General features: G+C 38.2%; 1 protein-coding gene and 1 long non-coding RNA gene across 3 annotated transcripts in view; one reads left to right on the plus strand and one right to left on the minus strand.

Annotated features, from left to right (window-relative positions):
- Positions 1-13,006, plus strand: part of LOC130436480 (uncharacterized) — a 59,211-nt gene that overhangs the window by 36,185 nt on the left and 10,020 nt on the right. The gene's annotated exons all lie outside the window — the stretch shown is intronic.
- The window catches only part of myt1lb (myelin transcription factor 1-like, b), a 79,947-nt gene that overhangs the window by 34,554 nt on the left and 32,387 nt on the right, over positions 1-13,006 (minus strand). The gene's annotated exons all lie outside the window — the stretch shown is intronic.

Below are 13,006 nucleotides of genomic sequence, written 5' to 3' on the forward strand. Positions count from 1 at the left end.
CAAAGCACTATTTCATATTTTCTAAATTTACTTTTTACAGTATATGTATGTGTTTAGATAAAACTATAATTTTTTATTTATTCTGTGAACTAAATATGAAATACCAAATATGAAATAAAAATATTGTTTCTATTTGCATTTATTGGCAGAAAAAGAAAACTTGAGAAACAATAAAGAAAAGATGTTCTGTATTTTTAAGACCTCAAATACTGCAAAGAAAACAAGTTCAAATTCTCTTTAAGAGGCATATCATTTTTTCACATTTTGCATCTTTTACACGCGCAAATGCATTATTTTAAATAGAATATTGGAACAAATGTCAGTAATAAAACAGATCTCGTCCACAATGACTCCCATAGTATTTATTTTCCTTACTATGGGAGTCAATTGTGGGTGAGATCTGTTTGGTTCCTGAAATTCTACCAAATATCTTCCTTTATGCTTTGCGGATGAAAGACATTCATACTGGTTTTGAACAACCTGAGGGTGAGTAAATCATGACAGAATTTTCATTTTTGGGTGAACTGTTCCTTTAAGGTATACGGGTAGAACACAGGGTATATACAGTGTACACAATTCCACTTTGATGGTCACACATAGCTTATTTTAATGTGGTATTATTCAAAATAAAAAAATGTTATGTGCTCCATTAAATAAGACTTCACAATGCAACTACCAATTCAATATACAATATCTGAATTTCTTTGAAAAATCCCATTAAAACACGTCTCCATCAAACACACACACACGTCTCCTGGACATGGACAGACAGCCCTGGTTCCAAATTACACCATGTCCATCTGTCAGCCGTCTATGCGATTGGCAGGATCCATCTCCCTAGAATGTGAGCTTATTGGACTGACCCCTCCAACAGGGCACTATTTCATTTGAAAACCCAAACATGGCAACTCATTCCAGGGTTGACATCACTCGTGGCACCCCCGGCTCTCCGGGGAGGACTCCTCTGCACCATGATCAATAGTGCTTGTGACCGAGCATCGCGAAAGCACATTAAAATGCCACTCATTCTGTCTGACGGCCTTCCAAATAAATCAGCCGCTGGTCCCCGCAGGTCTTGTGTGAAGTGCTAGGACAGGAGAGGAGTGACGGGTTATACCCTGTCTGTCGTATCACGTACATGTCTGTCAAAGACAGCCCTGATGCACACCTGGCCTTCAGCCATGCACTGAACATGCATTAAAGTGGAATATTTAGAAAAAAGCCACAGTGTGATAGTGACTACTGTGAGAAACACTCATGTGTGATGGAATGTACACTAAATGGGTTCATCACAGGGATGCCATGGGAATGAACCCTTTTGGCTCCCCAAAGAACCTTATAAATTGCTTTAGTGCAAAATGCTGCGTTGTTTCAACCAAAAGTTTTCTGGGTTCAGTTCGTCCCTTTTTGACCCAACTTTGAGTTAAAGATAACCCAGCATATTTTAATTGTAACAGATAGTCCTGATTACAGTTTGGCTGGATACATTTGAAGTTTCATTTGCTGTTTGTTGTCGTCATGCAGGTGACTTTTGCTTGAGTATTGTGTTGTAGTCTGACAGCGTGCTCACATCATCATGCTCCAGAAGTTTTATACTGTAACATGCTTTCCATTACACTACACTCTCCCAAATGACAGCTAGCAACGCAGAAGAAAACATCTACTGATTCAGCAACAAATTAAGTGAGAAGTACTGCGATAATGTACCTTTCCTTTCAGGCAAATGTGTCGCTGATGAGAAAATGATAAACCTAACCAGGTCTAATGTCAAAATACAAATATTAGTTTACACTATAATCGGCCTCAACATTAAAATCAGCTGCTTTCTTTCAGCCAAAACAACACTAAACACCAAACCTGTTTCCTACATAGCATTGCAACATGTATCGCTATGGCTACACGCTCATTTTCATCTGGCATAAAATACACTTTATGGAGCTCTGCGTCATTCAGAATTGATTTTGCAATAGCAAATAAAGCTTAAAGTATTATATATTATTATAAGTGAAGCAATAAAAATAGACGTAATGACCCCCAATGTACCGATTGAGGCACTAATGTAAAAATGTACATGATTCACTTTTTTACAATGTAGGGCAATTTAAGCATTATGGATGTGTCATTTTGCGTCAAGGACGTGACATGAAAATGCTAAGAGAATGTATTTGTTATTAATATATTGAACCAGCTTGTTTGCATTTACTCAACCCTTGTTGAGTATAAACGTCAGAAAAGTGTCAGTCAATGAACAAATTTTTCTATTTTAAAAAAGGAAAATAAACATGCATTTTTTTATGTGACAAAAAAGGACGTGGTTTTTGGGAGACAACAACTTTTGTAGGATTTCTGTGAATTAAAATGCACAAACCTGAAGCAATAATACACAATGAACAGAGAAGGGATGAATGTTCTTTATAGAACATAACATATCATAACAGTAACTTTATTATATATGTACCGTTGTGAATGTGACAATCCCAAAATTAGCACCTACCCGACTATAAAAAATCATGCACTTAAAATAAAACAAAAAAAAATGCTTTAAACACTTAAAGAGAGACCTGACATGGGTATTTGATCCACCATATGTTGATAACTGTGCTGTTAGTAGAGTAAAAACCATTGGTAAAAACTTTTATATATTTTTTTCATGGTAAGATTGACATTTTCACGGAATTGCCCAATACGTAAATCAGACTTTTATTGTTTTTTGGGTGTGGCATACCTACACATACACTGAAGCAATTCTATAGCTACAGTGGCTCTTTTATTAATTTCATAAACCACTCTTTTTGATATATTTTGGAGTAACTGCTTTATTTTGTTACCACTGAGCTATTCTTCATTCAGTCGCTTTATTTTCTAGAGGTAACAGTCAATAGAAAATATGTGAAGACCTTTGGAAATTGAGCTTCATAAATACCGGTCATTAGCATAATACACTGTGAATGAGGATGGTAAGAATGAAATATAAGTGAAGTGTGCGTGTGTTCTGTTGTATAAAAGCATCTCTCGCTGTGCCCGTATACTGCAATCTATATGCGCGAGTGGCAGGAGTGCCGTCGCCATGGTGATCTTCGGCTCAAATCCAAGTGGGATTTGCCATCTTGGCAGGCAGACAAGGAGGAAGCCAGCGGGAGTGATTGGAATTCAGGAGGAGAGAGAGAGTGAAAGAAAGAGAAAGTGAGAGAGGTTAATGAGAACGCAATTTTACCTCTTCCAAGATTCTACTATGAAACCAATAAATGAACCTTAAATATGACTCTAAATCATGAGTGTTCTCATGTTGATCACATACGTCTGTTCTCAGCGAGTGAATGGTTAAGATCAATGTCTTGAATATATAATTAATAAAACCAGCACACTAGAAAAATGTCATGTATCCATGTTAAAAGCTGCATAAACACATGATGCCTGTCCATTATATGTTTGTGGTTGTATTTGATAAGTAAAATAGAAATCCCATACCATAAATTCCATAGCACCATTACGACAAATCATTTTGTTATACAGATTACAAACTGCTCAATTACTGTAATTCTAGCCTGTTTTTCATGTTTTCCTCACAACATTTCTCTGAGACTTCTATCACAGTTGGTCACTTATCTTTTCAGTCAGACTGAAACGAGCTCAGACTAGTCTAAAACTGAGACTTGCGGAATACGCTACCAGATACCAGTTAGAAGCTCCAACATTCTCAAATCCATTTCTTATCCACTGTGAACCAAAAAACAGTGACCCTCTTTAAAAGAGGCCAAGACCAGAGACCAAAAACCAAACCCATATCAATATCTGACCTATCAGACTATCCGATTCCATGTCCTGCATTCATTTATAGTCACTTTGTCAGTTGGCCAACTAACCATTTAAAGCAATTAATTCACCTTTAATACCGTACAAAAGAAGCCTGGTTGGGACAATATCCTTCATTACATTAGATCTACAACAGGGACATTCTGCGATTGATCTGAAAAAGCAGCAATTCCATTACTGGTCACATACGCCACAATAAAAAAAGCCTTGAAATTAAAGCCTGTTAGAGACCTAAGTAGGATTCATGGTTCATTACAAAGTGTGACAAATATTACTCCTCATCTATTTTATCAAAACTCTTCAGTCCTTCAGTCCAATTCTTAGTTTAGTTATAGTGTGTATGTTCAAATTGCCTTATCTTATACGATGTCATAGACGTATATACATAGCTCAATAGCGGCTCTTTCTATGGACCACTACACAAAAGTCATCTGCCATATTGAAACAGTCAAAGCGTGTTCATGAACAAAGGTGGCATGCTGTTGTGTAGATCAGGGGTTCTTAACCATTTTGACCACACTTTTCAAAAGCCCCCCTGGCACTCATAAAAACTCACACTTTCTACCAAATAAAATATTTCTGAGCTTTACATTAACTGAAAAAGCAGTTATTCATTATAAAAATCACCAAACACTGCGACATATCTTGCTTTTTGGTATTTTTAAATGTATTCTAATGCTCTTTTTGTCTAATTATTAATTATTAGTCATCATGAGGCCCCCTTGGAAGTTGTCTTCCCCCCCTATTGGGAACCATTATAACCAAATATTATGGCCTGGTTTCATAGACGGAGCTTAAGGCTAGTCCCAGACTAAAATGAATGTGTGACCTGTCTTAATTATGAATATAATTTGCCCAGAAATATCTTAAAATATCAATGGATGAATGCACATGTTCATCATAAAGTCATTTCAAACTTGGGTTAATAAATATAATATTGAGTTTGTACATATAAACCTGTTCAAGGTTTTTCCATTTTCCTTTTAGTTGCTTTTGCAACCAGACTGGAATGTTGTGTCATCTTCCAAAACTTGCTTTTTACCATAAGTGACACCAATTACAATGTTGACTGTTCCAAGATGGCCGACACATCCATGTGTGATGCAGGATTTTGCAAAAACATGTTAACATAAAGTGCAGCAGAAATTTGGCAGACAACCTTTTGAAACAACATTCACACGAGGAGCACAGAAAAAACTGTCTTGGTAGGTTTCAACGCAAGATTAACCCAGCACCGCCCCTATAGCACAATAAGGGCACTGCGTTTTTTTAAGGTAGATGTAGGATAAAAGAACAATAGCTTTCTATGAAAATATGGAATATCGAGCCCATTACAATCATGTGACAATAGCACTTGATTAAAGCGCACACTCTGCCAGTGTCTATTGTTACCAGACCTCCCCATGCAATTTTGTTTCCTCCGTGCAGTCGTTCAATCAAATTAAACCTCCATTAAATATGGAAATGCGGTCTGCAGTGGCGGCCCGTGATAGCAGGGGAGGGAGAGGGAGGGGGGTCTCTTTTGATGGGGCGAGGGTCTGCGTTGTGATTAATGTACCTTAACAGTCAGAGCGCACAGCACCGCTTGGCTAGCTCTATTGATAGAGCGGTACAACAGAGGGGATGGGTGAGGACGTGCCAGCTTGTCAGTCCAACCTGCTCTCAGGATTCATTCGGATCTGTCTTTCTCTCGAAGCTAGAGAGGTCCAGCACTCAGCTATCATGTCCACCTGCCGGTCTGTCTGCCTGCCCACCTGCCTGTCCATGGCTGCGTGCCAACGCTTTTAGTGAGCGCTGTCTGTCAAGGTATGAATAATATAACCCTGAGGCTGTCAGCATTATCCAAATGCGGTATACGTCAGGAGAAAAGCATTCGGTTTTAGTTCGCTGACATGCATGTGAGAGCAGACAAATATTAAGACCCAGCTGCAATAAAGAGTCTGGAGCCAGTGTTTGTACTACAAAGAAAAATCGGTGAACAAAAAAGGACTGTCGCGAATACGTGTTTTCTGTGTCTTTGGTGTGTTATTAGTTGCCCATGCATGTATCAGAAACGTAAAGTTGCAAAAATTCAAGTGTCTGAAAAAAAGATGCATTCAATCTAAAAGCGAATGCTCACCCAGACCTGCCTGAAACGCCTCGTGTAACCAAATTAACACAAATCTATGTCAGTCCCTAATATGATTTGACTAAGAACACCCAAATGCATACGCAAGAAAGGTGGGCGTACCTGTCAGTGCAATTTCTTTGGTACCTGATGTTCCAAGTATGGTAGAGGCGTTACGTTTCCGTCACACGTTGCAGTCTTCAACCAATCACTACGCACTGGTTAACTTGCCAATCATAGCATACCTCGCTTTCAGAGCAATGAGCTTTGAAAAATTTCTGCATGCTTCAGAGAGGTGGTACAAACATGCATGGTATGTGGAAAATACAGCGTTTTTTTACCCTTTTTTTAAATCGTCAATACACATTGTATTCCATCTAAAAAATATATAATTTTATACGTTTTATTTAAGTTTTAACCGTGTCATATGACCCCTTTAACAATTTATTTTACAGAAATAAACCAGATTATCGTAGCCTTAATGCTGTATGTTACTCGATTCGATAAATAACAGATACCAATTATGGATTACTAATGTGATATTTAAGAAATGTAGGGCAAGTTCCCTCCTGATCTTTTGATGTGGTCGAGTCAGAGTCCATTAAGCAAATTTGGTTGTGTAAGAAGCAAACCTAAAAAAATTCTTAAAGTGGTTCATGTGAACTAGGGTATGGTTCTCAATAGTTTAAAAGCAATGAGTCTTAACCCATGCACGTGAAGCGCTATTAGTCAAAATCTTTGTCATAATGATAATTTGCTTCGCATACGTTCTGTGCTTAATTCATCTGCATCAGACACACAACAGTGCTGTTCTCTCTCTGTTTCGGTGGCAAATCCAAAAAGGCAAATACATTACTAACACAGCAACGCTGGTGTCGTCTCCACCTGGAGTCATTATCTACATACAGTAGTAAACATCTGGTGTCGTATGGAGTGGGGGGTGAAATCGAATTTGAGTCCAGACCAAGCAATCGAACCGAGTGGCTGAGATTAATGACTAAAATGTGTGACTAGTCTATAACCTGGGTGACCTTCCCAACAACAGTCAATATCCTGACCAATAAAATCACAGCAGAGAGCTGTTTCTACACAAATATATCTTCACACTAACTTCTGCATTATCTGTATATTCATGCAGTGATTCAGCCGTGTTCATTCTTCATCTGTAATCCGGTTTCCCAGTGCTTTGCTAGCACACAGTATATATGTAATATCAATAATCTATTTACTCTTCTCATAATTACTTTGCATTGAGGCAATGAGGTACAGTATCAATCCATCACTGGCCACTTTACATATGGGTTTATTCAACAGACCAACCGTAAATGACAGTATAGTGCGATATTTGTAATATGGCGTGACACTCCGTTATTCAAATACTATACGAGATGGGTAACATTAGGGTGTGATAATATAAGATAGCTCTGTTCCAAACTCTTGTGAGACTTGTTGTATATTGTCACTGTTATTATCACCGTCTAAAATGCATCGGTTCCAACAAAATGGAATCTCATAGTTGACTGTGTCTTCATACATGCAACTCCATTAAAGGCCATTAGAATATTTGGAATATCAAAAAACAGTAAACAGGCTATTGGTTTTAAAGGAGCTGTATGTAGCATTACACCTAGCGGTTGAGCTTGGTATTGCAGTCCAAATTTTAAATATTGGTAAGGGTTCTTTCGCACCCCTCATCAGATTCCAATCTCAGAGGGGTTGCCAGACACTTACAGGAGTGTAATGGAAAGCATAAACTTTTACTTGTAAGTTTATCTGATAATTTATACGTTTGTAGTGGTTTTGTTGTTGGCAAATATAACTCAATCAGCAGCTAGTTTCAGAGGTTGCGTCCTCCGGAGGTCGCATTTAGAGGGCATATTGCTGTCTTGTTTAAATAACCGAAATACAATTGTATATTACTCCTCGTAAATTGTAAAACAATATAGTAATTGTTTCTAAGTTTGCAACGTAATTGTACCGGAAAGGGTGGAATCTGCTCTGACCCAGATCATGTGTTTGCTGCAATATGCAGTGATTGTCGCCAACTGGCAACCGAGCTGTCGAAATAGAAAAGTGCAGTGGTTCACAGCTTTGGCCCTCCAGATCCATTTTCCTGCCGAGTTTCGCCCCAACTCTGATATAAAACACCTGAACAAGCTAATCAGCGTCTTTAGGAATAGATTCCGGCACGGAAAGCACATTTCAGAGTGCAATAACTGGCTATAGCATTGTTTTTTGGACAAACAAATATATGAACTGAGCATGTTTTCTAAATGTCTACGAACATATTAAGGTATTCTTTTGATTTCATACAGTAAATTTATTACATACAACTCCTTTAAGTGTGAGCTATGTAGATACTAAGTAAAGTTTTTCTTGTGGTTACTTGTTCAATAACACTTGAGTAAATTATGTTTGCATCTGTTTTCATAGGTAACAAATATTAGATCACATGTAAACATGGCAAATGTAGAAAGTACAGTAGTTAGTGCCGTAAATTAGTACTTAATGGTCCAGTGTGAAATTTTTTGGAGGATCTATTGAAAGAAATGCAATATTATATACATAACTATGTGTTCAGAGGAGTATTAAGACCTTACATAATTAATTTTTATTATCTTAGAATGAGCTATTTTTATCTACATACGCCTAGTTGTTTTAAAGTTGCCCTAAACTGACAATCTGCTCTACAGAGCACGTTTCGTAAATACGTTATCTCCTTCGCCAAGGAAGCAAAAACTTGACGACATCTCAGCTCTGTGCATATCCCCACATTGCTCCTTTAATTTAATCCAATGCATACTGTCACAGTACACACATTTGGACGAGTCTAAGACTAGCAAGTGGCCAAGCTAACCAAGATAGCACAGGTACGTCTGTAAGATGTCTGCTAAAGGTCTGGAAAAGATCTTCTGTGTTAAACCTGATAAAATCTGATAAACGTCTAAAAAAAGCAGTTTTACATACATAATGAATCATAAATGTCAATATCACATTTGACAGGAGACATCTCAGAGATGTGCTGTGCGAATTAAAAAACGTCTCCGAGATGTAAATGCAGACATCAAGTCTAATGGATATATGTGTGCTTTCAGGGAATGTCCTCTCATATGTACAAATACTGATAAAATTGTGTTTTACAAATTATTTTATTTATTATCTATATAGGGGGGAGATTCGTTAAAATTGCACAATACTGTGTTCAATTTCAAAAACCAATCTGTGAAAATCAACAACTCCTAGTCAAGACACGTATATAAGATATATACTGTATGTCAGCATCCTGACAAAAGATTAATTTTCCTCATAAGCAGATGCATACATGTGTTAAGAATCCAGAAAATTGTTTTGAATGTGTTTACATTTATGTTTATGCATTTTGACAAACCGTTTGATCTGAAGCGACTTATGTGTGCTACCTTTTGCACTGTTAACACAATCCTATCAGTTAAGCTATACAAGAATTGGGTAGCACTGCTTTTTTGTGTCTCAGTACATCATCTTCTTAACCTTGGCCGATGGAAATCCTCTGCAACCATAAACTGGCAATTTCAAGCTGGAATATCCCTCACATCTAACACAAAGCGTTAGAGATTTCTGTTTGGAACAGCGATTGGTTATGATTCCTCGTAGTGCTGTAGGCATTCAGTTGGTCGGGAGAATGTTTGAGAAGAGAACAGGCTGGCACTAAATACCGGCGCACTCATTAGCTGCGGTTTCTTATTAACAAATAATAACAGCGGTGCTTTGTTTTACCTCTCGCCACATGAATTATTCAGCTTTCACAGATTTACTCATGATTCTTTTATGGAGCATCTTGTGCAACCTAGATCCTAAATGTCACTCTAAACATTGAAGTCACACACTGGTTATTTGCATGCGTGTGTTTGCCATCGACACTGAATAATGCGTGTCGCTCTCACGTGCTAATGGCGTGTGTTCGATCAGAAACTCAAGCCGCTTGTGAAACTGTGTGAAGGGAGTTTGTGCATGGATGCTCCTCAGCCCAATTCTAATCCCGACCCCTATCCTTGCCTTCATTCCAATAAACATTTATGAGGGTGAAGTCACATTTCACTCCATAACTGAAAGAAAACATTTGTATTCAAATATGATGCTTTTATATTAAACAAAATCATTTTTAAGACAACTAAGCAAATTTTCTTCAAATTCCTACAACTGTTGTGTAGCTGTAGGTTTGTTCTCTGAATCTACACCTGCGTTAATATGTGAATACGATAAAAAAGCCAATCTCTCCTCGCGCAATTATTTCAGATTTCGTGTCACCATGGTAACCCGTATTCTCTATAATTGCATGTATGATCTCAAGGGGCGCATGCGGTGGGATTTGGGGTCGGGGCAGACAGGAGGGTGTATTTAATCTCTCTCATCATCACAAACGCCTTCCTCTCAGTTCAGATGTTTTTGCGATTCATCATCTCCACGTTCTTCTCTCACAGAGTCAAAGGTCTGCAGAGGACTCATTTGACTGCACATGCGACTGTAATTCCATAGGAGCCTCAAACGGCTGCAGTGATTACCTGCTACGAGAGCAAAGCCGCGTCAGTCATTCAGTCGGGTGTAAACTGAGCGCTGGAGAAGAGTAACTAGTAATCTGAATATGTGGGCTGTGAGAGGAGGTGATTTAAAGTTTCTTGCTCTTATGAAGTCCTACATGGCGGCTCCTTCCTAATGAAGGGGGCGTTTACATGACACGTTTGAAAAAAACTTTTGTAAACGGGTTTGAAATTTTTTGAAAAAGACAGATATTGTTTCTTTGAAAACTGCAAAACTGTGACACAAAGGAGAAACTTTTTTGTATGTTGTCTTGTAAACAACAGCCGTCTTGATCAGTTTGAAAACCGATGCTTTTTGCTTGTCATTGTAAATAGTTATATTGGCTATAAAGCAACGCAATGGATTTAGAGAGAGTACGAATATCCAGCGAGTGTGTGATTGAAGTCATGCTTGAGGAGGATTTGGTACACATGCTTTAGCAAAGTGTCAAAAAGGCTAATTAACATATTAATGATCCCACCTCAACACCACAGCTCCTGCTAGAGAGTCAAAACACTTTGATAAGCATGCAAATGAAGAGAAGAAATGATCCCGACCGTGAAAAAGAGAGAGAGTTAGTAATAGATTGAACCGTTGTTTTGTTTATCTTTAATTATCTCCTTAAAGCTGCTGCAGAATGAACATCAAAGTGCGGCAGCAGGTGCACTGTAACGCAATCTTTACCTTCCATCTTTTTATCAACTTCCATTTTTGCTCAGAGATGGCAATCAATACAGCCGAAGCCGGCTGTCAATCAAAAGTCCAGCGATAATGGAGCTGGCTGTCAGATGATGGAGATGGGGTGATACAGGCGAGGGCCGTTGAAATATATGTAATGTACGAAACGATTCGGTGACTTACTTTTTGAGACTTTTTTAAACCGTCTACAATGTAAACCAAGATTTCATGTGATTTTAGATTTAAGCACGTTGCTATGCAGTAACAAAGATGTTCAGGGTGTTGCTATGGGATTCAGGGGATGTTGCTAGGCGATTGCTTAGAGCCCATGAAATAGTGACCTCTAGGTTTGGGTCCCTCCTTTAGTGTAAGTCTACGGAAGTCTTCTACTGGTTTTATGGTCTGCCGGAGGAAATCTTAAAGTCTAGTCCCTTTCAAAAGGAATCGCACATCTCTGTTCACTTTAACATAGTTTGAGGTGTAATGCTCCAGAACAAACACTATAGTGCCAGACACACATCTAGGCCAGGTTTGTGAGGTTACATGTGTTTTAGATTGACCAAACCATTGACAACCAGTCCATAGCAAAGTTATGGTAAAGTTAGCATGTACAAGAAACGTTGATCAGTTTTTTGCTGAAATATTTTTCACTGAACAAAATGTAGCCGTCGAACATAGATCCAAAAACAGATGTCCTCTTCATTGGCCGTTTATTCAGTGTTTGGCACTAAGATATAAATATGTATCCCTAAATATTAGACAAGGATGTGATCCTTCCATCTGCTACATTCTGAGGCTGCAAAGTCTTTTAATATGTAAAAAGTACTGAAATGTACAGAAATAGACTGCCTGAAATGTCAATGTACTTTGTATCACTTTGAAGCCTATTTTATATGAAGAAACATTTAAAGAGCAGGTTTCATGAATCCAATGAAATTACCGGCATCGCAGTGTGTTACGTAGCTTTCCTTCAATTTTAACGATCTGCAAATGTCGATGATAAATTAAGATATTGGATTCCAAAGTAAGGAGTCGACTCCGATCTGCCCAAACAAATAGTTATGCATTCCAATCTTTTGAGTGTAACATCGATACGTCACAGTGTAACGCATCAGCACAATCCCCGCCTTCCCGTGAAGCAGGAACAACCTGACCTGCCCAGTAGCACTTCAGGTTGCGTATACAACATGTCGAGGAGACGCTGTGTTTTGTACCTTGAACGCAAACGTACTTTGTTTTCGCTGCCAAAGGATGATGATGTGTAAGGATCAGTGGTAACATTTATTTTTCCCACAATAACACTGCAGTTCAATTCCAACCTTGTGTTATGTTCTCGTCATTTTACTCACGATTGCTTCTCAAATTATTTTGCTTCCGAATTCTGCCACATTTCCAAGTGAATTTCAAAAGAGAAAATTGGGGTGCGTGCCTTCCGCTTTTCACTGCAAATTGATTGGATGTTTAAGAACAGCTATTGCATTGATTTTGAAATGAAACTGGCAGCAGATTTTGAAGGGGAGGAGTCAATGGATGCTCCGGCCATGCCATTCGATTTACGTCACATGAGGTGAATGTCTTTTTTAAAGAAAATGACGCACAAAGATAAGCTTTTTACTACAAACGTTGCAATATTTCATGAAAAAATAAGATTTTTTATTTTACAGGGACTTTTTCCTACTCACAGATAGTTCCAAACCTGCAAAGTTCTGCTGAACACAAAGAAAGATATTTTGAAGAATGCCAGTACCCAAACAGATTTCATCCCCCATCGACTCCCATGTCAGTAAATAGGGGATAAGATCTTTTTGTTTTCTGACAATCTTTTCAAATATCTTTGTTTGTGTTCAGCAA

Source organism: Triplophysa dalaica, chromosome 15, assembly GCF_015846415.1.
Source record: "Triplophysa dalaica isolate WHDGS20190420 chromosome 15, ASM1584641v1, whole genome shotgun sequence".
Lineage (NCBI taxonomy): Eukaryota > Metazoa > Chordata > Actinopteri > Cypriniformes > Nemacheilidae > Triplophysa > Triplophysa dalaica.